The sequence below is a fragment of the Morone saxatilis genome, unplaced genomic scaffold (genome assembly GCF_004916995.1).
Source record: "Morone saxatilis isolate NCDOM2014 unplaced genomic scaffold, NCSU_SB_2.0 Contig10, whole genome shotgun sequence".
Classification (NCBI taxonomy): domain Eukaryota; kingdom Metazoa; phylum Chordata; class Actinopteri; family Moronidae; genus Morone; species Morone saxatilis.
In genome coordinates, this window is record NW_023339652.1 from 17,223,827 (window position 1) to 17,232,767 (window position 8,941).

Below are 8,941 nucleotides of genomic sequence, written 5' to 3' on the forward strand. Positions count from 1 at the left end.
TGCAACTGAAAACCAGAGCTGGGAACTGGGATGAAAAAGATCTGTTTCATGAGCCATCAGCAGCCAGCAGTAGTTGCATCTTTTAGATTTAATTCAAGTCAAAAGACAAAGAAATAAGGCCTTATAACAATGAGAGTTCAGTAAACGCAGATTAACACATTGAGCTGTCTTTAAACATGATATTTAAAGAGAAACATCTTTTCTGGGCTTTTCTCTCTTTTCCCTTCTAGCTCTCTGTAGAAAAATCTATTTATCATGGACCCAGATGCGTACCCTATCCCGAGCGACTACGAGCTAGTCGACTTTGTGAAAAGTGGGGACTATGGAATTGTTGCAAAGTGCAAGAGGAGGAACACCGGAGAGTCTGTGGCCATAAAACTCTCAAGATACGTAAAGGTCGCCACGCAAGAGGTTGGTTAACTAGAATAAATTATATATTTTGATGTTTACAGGTGCTGATCTGATCTGATCTGTTAATATCTAAATATGTCAAACTTGTCATGTACCCTCAGGCGACCATTTTACAAGAACTGATGAGTCACAATCTGAACCAGTACCATGTTGTCAAGTTCTATGACTGGTACCATATGAACAACACCACCGGTCTGGTGTTGGAATTGCTTGATATGAGCCTCACGGACTACATGAAGGATGATCGTCTGCCTTTAAAAGACATCAGACTCATCATCCAGCAGGTATGGAAAGCAACTTCCAAACATCTATCCGATTTTAAACCGTTTGAAACTTTCTAACGGTATAACTGTTCGTGTACCTGCAGTTGGCCACAGCATTTGATGCACTGAAGCGTGTCGGAGTGACCCACGGAGATCTGAAACCTGACAACATCATGCTAGTTAAGGATCAGGAGCAGTCCTTCACAGTGAAGCTTATTGACTTCGGCATGGCTTTTCACACATCTGAAGCCAAGGTGGGCTCTAGTCTCCAGATACCTTATTACAGGTGAGGTTTATAAAGACACTGGTTGTCTATTTTCTTCTTGCAATATCCCATTTTTGCTATAAATAGATACTTAGATATGGCTTTTCTTCCACATTTAGGGCTCCAGAGATCATGTTAGGCCTCCCCTTCACCGAAGCCATCGACATGTGGTCTCTCGGCATTGTGATGAGCTTCATGATGCTTGGAGATCTCATTTTCCCATGGAGCTGTGACTATAATCAAGTAAGTAAGCAGGTAATTTACTAAATATGTTTCTTTCTAAGACATCCAGTACTACTGCATCAATATACTGCACCCGGCCCCGGTTTATCATGTCAAGAACAACTGGGCTGGATCTCATCATCCCTGTTGAGTACTTTGATGTGACTCTCTTGTCTATAGGTTAAGTCCATTTGTCAAATCTTGGGCAAACCAGCGGACCATCTTCTGGATGCTGGTCTAAAAACAGAGGAGTTCTTCAAGAAGACCAAGACCTCTAACAACCAGTGGACCCTCATGGTAATTTATTTAACTTTTTCGAATTATACCAGATAAAGATTAGATGAAGGTAAAGCCAGTTATCGCTAAATACATCCTCTCCTTCTTTCAGTCTGATGACCAGTATTGGAAACACAAGATTTCCTTTGGCAACAAGAGATTTGCCTTCAGCTCCCTGGATGATCTAAAAATGGTAAGTAGGTGGTTGTAGGTTCTGAAAAGGGACTTTTATTGACTCTTTGTTCATGAATCAGGAGAGTAACTTCACTGCTGTTGGATCTGTTTTCAATTTAAGTTAGGTGACGAGCTGGAGAACAAAGCCGAAGCAAAAGGATGGAGGCAGTGCATCAAGCTGCTAAAAGCGATGCTTCAGGTGGATGCTAGTGAGAGGATTACTCCCAGTGAGGTCCTCAAGCACCCATTTATCACGCAGAGCTACTTGACTGAAGCTCTGCAGCCAGCAGCAGATAAGCCGAGTACCAGCCAGGCCCAGAATGACTTCAGGAGAACAGAGACTAATGACAGGTACATTATCAGTTCATTCATCTCTCTGAGGCTACAGATGCTGTCATATAAAAGCTTGACTCAAGTGGTGAACAGCAGAGACAGTTCTAACCATGTATTGGCCTGGGACAGAAATGTCTTTGGAGGCCGACAGTAGCTGTGTTCCTATCAGTGTATTTTTATGCACAAAGTATTGCATTAGAAAAGGTTGATGGTTTGCCTTTTTCGAAAGAGTTAATGTGCTTAATGGGAGATAAATTCATGAGTGATCAGCTCTTTATGCTGCGAGAAAATGGAACAGAACTTTAATTAGTGTCAGTGGTAACAACTGTGTTTAACCTACTATTTTATGTCAAAATGGGTGCTTAGAAAAAGGTCTATTAGATGGAAACACGGCTACTAACCCACATTATCCTCAGCCTTCTAATGTGTACCTGTGTGAAAAATGTATCTATCCCTATCCTCCCGAATATACTACTCTATAACTGATTTGACTGTGTGTGTGTTCAGTACCCAGGCTGGCCAGGCTCAGGACCAGCAGGGTAGCAGAAATACATTAGAGAGCCTCAGCGACACACTGAGTTGTGACACTCTAATGCTGGATGCCGACCCTGCTGCAGATCTTGACACTGCTCAGGACAGCCAGGGTAGCAGTGATACCGCATTAGACTCCCTCAGTGACACGCTGAGTTGTGAAACTCTAATGCTGGATGACCATGCTGAGGACACCAAGGAGATCATCACAGACCTGGAGGACACCACATCAGGTACAAAATAGGTGCCTCCACTTAAGCCTGAAATATCGAGGGCTTCCACATTGTTGTTACTCTTACCATAGACAGTGGAAGGACTTTTTGTGTGTTTTTTTTTCAGATGACAGTGAGTCCCATGAGGACAGGAAGGAGAAGAAGAAAAAGAACTGCATCAGATGTTTCTTCTTGGGGAGGAGGAAGTCATTTAGCTGTTGTTACTCTGTGGAAGTTGAAGAGTAGAGTTCTCAACTAACAAATCATTATTGCTAGCCTTCATAAGCAGTGAAGTTCTGGATGGGCAATAGGGTCCAGTATGCTTAAAACCAACTCAAACATAAGAACATCCACAATGTAACAATCATATGGTGTGACATAGGGCTGCACAAATAATCACAATCATGATTTTGGCTTCCCACAATTAAATTAACTCGATCATCTACAATACTGACATTTAAAATGCGTGCATGGCTCATAGAAAATTCAGCTAAATATCAAATCAAGTGGTCCTAAACTAACAGCTAGGTGAGATGTCATGGTTTCACTTTTGGGGAGCACCCTGCAGCTGCAGCCTGGATAATTGTATTCCCAGAAAAAATGCTATATTAAGTTATCGCTAACAAAAAGTTTTTGAAAACTAGACAACGATCATTTTTGGAATGAGACTTAAATATGTCAGGTAGTAATGGAACAAGAAGTGAGATGTTAGAGGAATAGCTGCGGGCAACATGCTGCACACCTCCAACCTCTCAGCCAGGTTGCCAAAGTTACTACCACTGTCGCTGTTCACTGACCCTTGTGCCCCATAAAATTAGTTAATAGCATAGCATTGTTCCTTTTGCTGCCTCCAGTATTTTGGGACCTGTAGTATTTAGTGCATAATACGGTAATGTTCTAATCTTGAAACAATCATGATCTCAATATTGATCAAAATAATCACAACTATTATTTTGGCCATAATCGTACAGCCCTAGCGTGATGTCCAGCCACACGTATTTATAACTATTTACGGTGCTGTTCAAAACGTGGAATAGATAACCTTCAACTTTACAAAAACAAATACTTGCAGACCTATTGATACAATGGATGATGTATAAAGTTAAATGAACAAATGAACTCCAGGCCTGGAATTGAGTAATTTTTAGGACAAGGCCATTTGCCACACAAATTTAGCGCACCCAAAATGTAAGACACCAAGACCAAAACTACAGAACAGTACATATACCAGCAGTGTATAAACAATTGGCTCAACATTAAGGCGGCAGTAATATTATTCCATAAAACGTAATTTATATCGTAATATTAAAACACTAACAGGAACCATTTTACTGTGAATTGACACATTTTGCTATAGTACTTACATACTTTTTTACCTGAGTACAGTGTAGAATGCAGTATTTGTAGTGCACTATTTTCACAGTGGGGTTGGTATTAGTACTTTCACTTAATGAACCTGAATACTTCCTCCACCTCTGGTTGGCACAACCACAGCCTAACTGTACCTGTGTGTTACAGGCCGATCCTTTCCCTTTAAGAAAGGTGGGTTCCGATGTGGTCTCCCTGCTCTGGTTCTGTCAGTCGTTTGGGCCCGCTCCCTGGCAGCATTCCCTGCTGGGTCTTATGCTAGTAGTGTTTAAACTTCTCAAGTCCAGGTAGAGTCAGTTACTAGGACAAATACATAGCTAATGGCAGCTCGCACTTAGTACGGTTAGAATATCTGACTAATGAAAAGAAGGTCGGCTTAGAATCTTTACAGTGACTAACAATTAAGTTGACTATTAGGGGACACCCCTAGAAGAAGGAATTATTTTTAAAATGATTCTTCTTCCAAACGTTACATAGTCTCACTGTATAGGGCAGCCCGGTGGCTCAGTGGTTAGTACTGATACCCACAGTCCTGGGTTTGAGCCCAGTCCTTTCTGTGCAGAGTTTGCATGTCCTCCCCGTGTCTGCGTGGGTTTACTCCAGGTACTCCAGTTTCCTCCCACAGTCCAAAGACATGCAGTTTAGGTTGATTAGAGTCTTGTCTATGAATTGGATTGTCTCTTTATAAATCAATATAATATACAAATAAATACAGAAAACTGATTTCACAAATCTGTCCTGTAAATTGTATCTCTTATAACCACTTTTTTATACTGTATACATACATCAAAAGCTATATGACCTGTGTAATGCTGGTCTAAACAACTAGGAAACTGCATATATATTTAGTAAGAAAACACTCAAACAACAAAAGTTCATCCAAATGTTTTTATTAAAGATGCTGCTTATATTGATAATTAGTTACATTAAACATTGTTTATAAAAAAGAGAGGGAAATAAGGCACACCGGAACACGTAAAAAAAAAAAAGAGAAAGTCGAGGAAGGTCTAAAGTCACATTACAACCCGTTCACACATTGGCAATGAAAAGTGATATGTTAAAATATATAAAAGTCTTCAGAACCTTACATATGGCCCCTTTAAATATTATCATTATCATTTGCTTTATCTCATGTTAAACACCTGTGTCTTTATCTGTTTTTTGTCTTCTTAAACTAAGTCACTTTTTAAGGCGTTTTCTCTTTTGTCTTGAATAAAATCTGAAAAAAGTAACAACAGGAGGCTACTGAGGCTCATGAAACAAATCTGTATATTTCATTCACATTTCATCCCACTTTCCAGCTCAGACTTCAGAAACACTGGTATATAAAGCTGTTCAGTTTTCAATTCTTCCTTGGAATTCAGTTTTTACACCAGTTACCTGATTGTGTAGATCCAGAAGTTGTGTACAGTCCTCTCTCTGTGTCACATTAGCTCCAGAACATCTTCACATTTTATGTAAAACATTTAATGGGTTACAGGAAATAAAAACACTGGACAGTATTGAAAAATGCATTATTGTACTGATTGTAGACATTTGAAAAGGCCTTTGCATTCACCTCCAACAACTTAATAACCTTCAACAGGTGTTCTGTGACGTCTATCAGCCTCTAGTGGTGATCAGTGAGAACTGCAGCAACATTGACTGGCTGCTGGCAGCGTAAATGACTCAAATAATAGACTCTTTTACAAAAGATGCAAGTAAAATAGAGCTGACATCAAGTTGGTAGAAAATAAAAACATCATCCATGATTTATCTCTTCCAGCATGGGTCATGAACAAAGAGCCAGTACTTACTTTCTCCTACGTGTCCTGCGTTTTGCTGCAGACTCACGAATGCATGACCCACAGTTTTATAACCGATTTCAAATGGTGCTAGAAGGCTGGAGTGGGCTCTAAGCACCAGAGGAAATCAGTTATCTTTCAGTGGGGAAAGAGGAGGAGGGAGGAGGAAGGGATGTCCCGTGCTTGTCTTCCTGTGGCTCACTCACTGCCGGAGCTGTCCTCCTGTCCCCAAGAACACTGATTTCAAATGGTGCTAGACAACGGGAACACACATCTAAACCACCACGTGAAACCAGCTTCTGGGGGAAGACGTTTTTGGTGTTGGATCACAGCTGCAGAAGTGAGATGAACCCACGGCAGGGAGTCACTGTTTTAAATGAGGTATTTTGTTGATATATTCTGTTGTGTTTTATTAGCTTCTTAATAAAAAATAACAGGGTAATACGGCTTTGGGATTCAGTTGACTCCTCAGTCAACCGTGACTTTGACAAAGTATATCTTTAACAGTCACGATCATCGATACAAAACAAAACGAAAAGGTTTTTTTAAACCACATTAAATTTAGTTTACGTGAGACCAGGATTTTATTTATCAAGAAAAAAAAAGTACCGAATACATAAATATTAATTACTTTAGTGATCCTCTGAGTTTTCCTGTAGCGCCACCTGCAGTTCAAAATTCCCACTTTTTCAGTGAAATCTGCAAGATGGATTAACACAAAATTTGGTATAGATGACCAAAAAGCTGTAAAAGTAATGACATTCCCATCAGGTCATGGTACTTTGTGGTTAGCACTAATTAGTATGCTAACATACAAAACTAAGATGGTTAACATGGTAAACGGCAACATGCTAGCATTATAATTGTCCAAACCATCGACATATAAAGATGGACGACATGACGGCGCTCCAAAAGTAAAGCCAAAACATCTTGATTGCCCCCTGGTGGCTGACTGCAGTAAAGATCATAAAGCCCACTGCCTTGGTGTTAGCAGATGGGACAAACTAAAAAATCAAATTACAATCAAATAATTTTTTCCCAAAGAAGGTTTCTGGCATTTAAGGTCGTTTTTACCACTATGTTCACTTTTCTGATAAGTTAAGTTTTAATTTTTTATTTATTTAAGTTTTTATAGCTATCAACAGGTGATTGACAGGTGAGTCCTGCTGATTGTCCTGATTGAGCAGCCGTACCTGTATCTGGCTTCAGTTTGTTTTTACAGTGGGAGGAAGTGGAGATGTGATGTCTTTTATATATCGATGGTGCTGACATTTTAGCGTAATAATGTTAGCATTTACTTCAAAGCACTGCTGTACAACCATGCTATTTTTTTGTCATATTTTCTTAAATCTTCACTATATTCTGACAGGAAAAAAAATCATGTTTCTCTGAAGATAGTTGATTGTTTGTCTGAATAAGCCATCAACCAAAAGTGTCTTTCCATCTATCTCGACTCTGATTGGTTGTTTTCATTTGGGGCCTGGCGGATTCTTGCAAATGCCATTAGGAGCACTAGGAGGAGCCAGAGTAAACTGATTTTTTCACAGATGATCTGTCTCATATACTACTGTCAGGATATAGTGACAGTTTCAACAATAATGACAAAAGGGTATTTTCATAAAATTACCTACTGCAGCTTTAATTTTAACTCTTAAAAAGGCCTATTCTGTGTCAAAAGTATAATACAATAATGACAGTAATGCAATCACAACAACAAGGACACAATGAATTTGCCATTCGGCCATGCTTCAACACACACAACACACATCACTGATAGTCAGAAGTTAGTTCAGTCATACTGTTTCCTACTGACACCCTCCCTGCAGTACATCCATGTGTCACTCTGTCAGTTGATGAACTGTTATGGCAGAGGAGGAGAATCGCGACTGCGCTTCTTATTTAGAGGACGTCTGTTTTAAACATGAATGTGGTTGTCATGGCAGCGCAGCAGTGACATGGACTGCTGGTACGTGAAAACTCGCCTCCAGCAGCAGAGAGGAATTGAAACAGAACAGACATCACAACAAATAAAGCTGACAGCACACAACTGCAACGCCCATATCAGGATCCATGGGGGGTGTAGTCAACTACATACGGAAGCACGGTGTCGTTATAGATATTCAGCATATAATGATGTGGACTTACTTTATTCTAAACCATGTTTGGGTACTCACAGCCTCATTCTCGCTGCCGTTGATTCTGCAGGGAAGAAGACAGAGTTGAAAGCCCTTGTGAATGTGTGTATGCATTAGTATTCATGAGTGTACTGTACACACCCCATAACTCCAACAATAGCTCATTTAACATCCCTGAGCTAAAGCTATGTGACATCGAGTGCAACTGATTGTACCTGTCCTGCAGGTATGGATGGCAAAACCTTGTGTGCATGTGACAGTGACACACCTTTGCCTTTCCTCAACACTCCCATTCCCACATGTGAATTGGAAAATTAGCCTTTAAAAGCCTTTTAATCTTTTTTTTTCTTTAAACATTTTTTAAATTCTAGCCAATCGGCAAGGTTGCTTCACTTATTGGAATAATTCCTATTGACAAAATCTAAAGGTCAGAAAGACTTGTCCTATATAATCAAGAAAATGTAGTTGTTTTGCCGTGAAAGCGAATTTGCTAACCCATGCCCAGTTTAGCTACTGTTGCTTCGCCAGACTACACAAGATAACAGTGGCCGATTTCCCACCCAAAATTCATCATGAGTTTAGAAACAATAAGGATAGTTAAGCTAGTTAGCCAGAGAAGCTAACAATTGCAGCTCCATATTTGGTTTTCTTGCTTTCCATTCATAGTAGAAACAAGCACAAAGTATTGCTGCCTTTCTGACAACATTATTGTTTAAATAATCTTTATTGGACCTTAATTAACAAAACTGTTACGGAAATAAATGCATTAAAATATGCTTCTATCCAAGGTGGTGATATGGATCTGTATATAGGGGCGGCTGTGGCTCAGAGACAGAGCGGGTTGTCCCCCATTCGGAAGGTTCGATCCCCGGCTCCTCCTGCCACGTGTCGAAGTAACCTTGAGCAAGATACTGAACCCCAAATTGCTCCTGATGCATAGCATCGGTGTGTGAATGTGTATGAATGA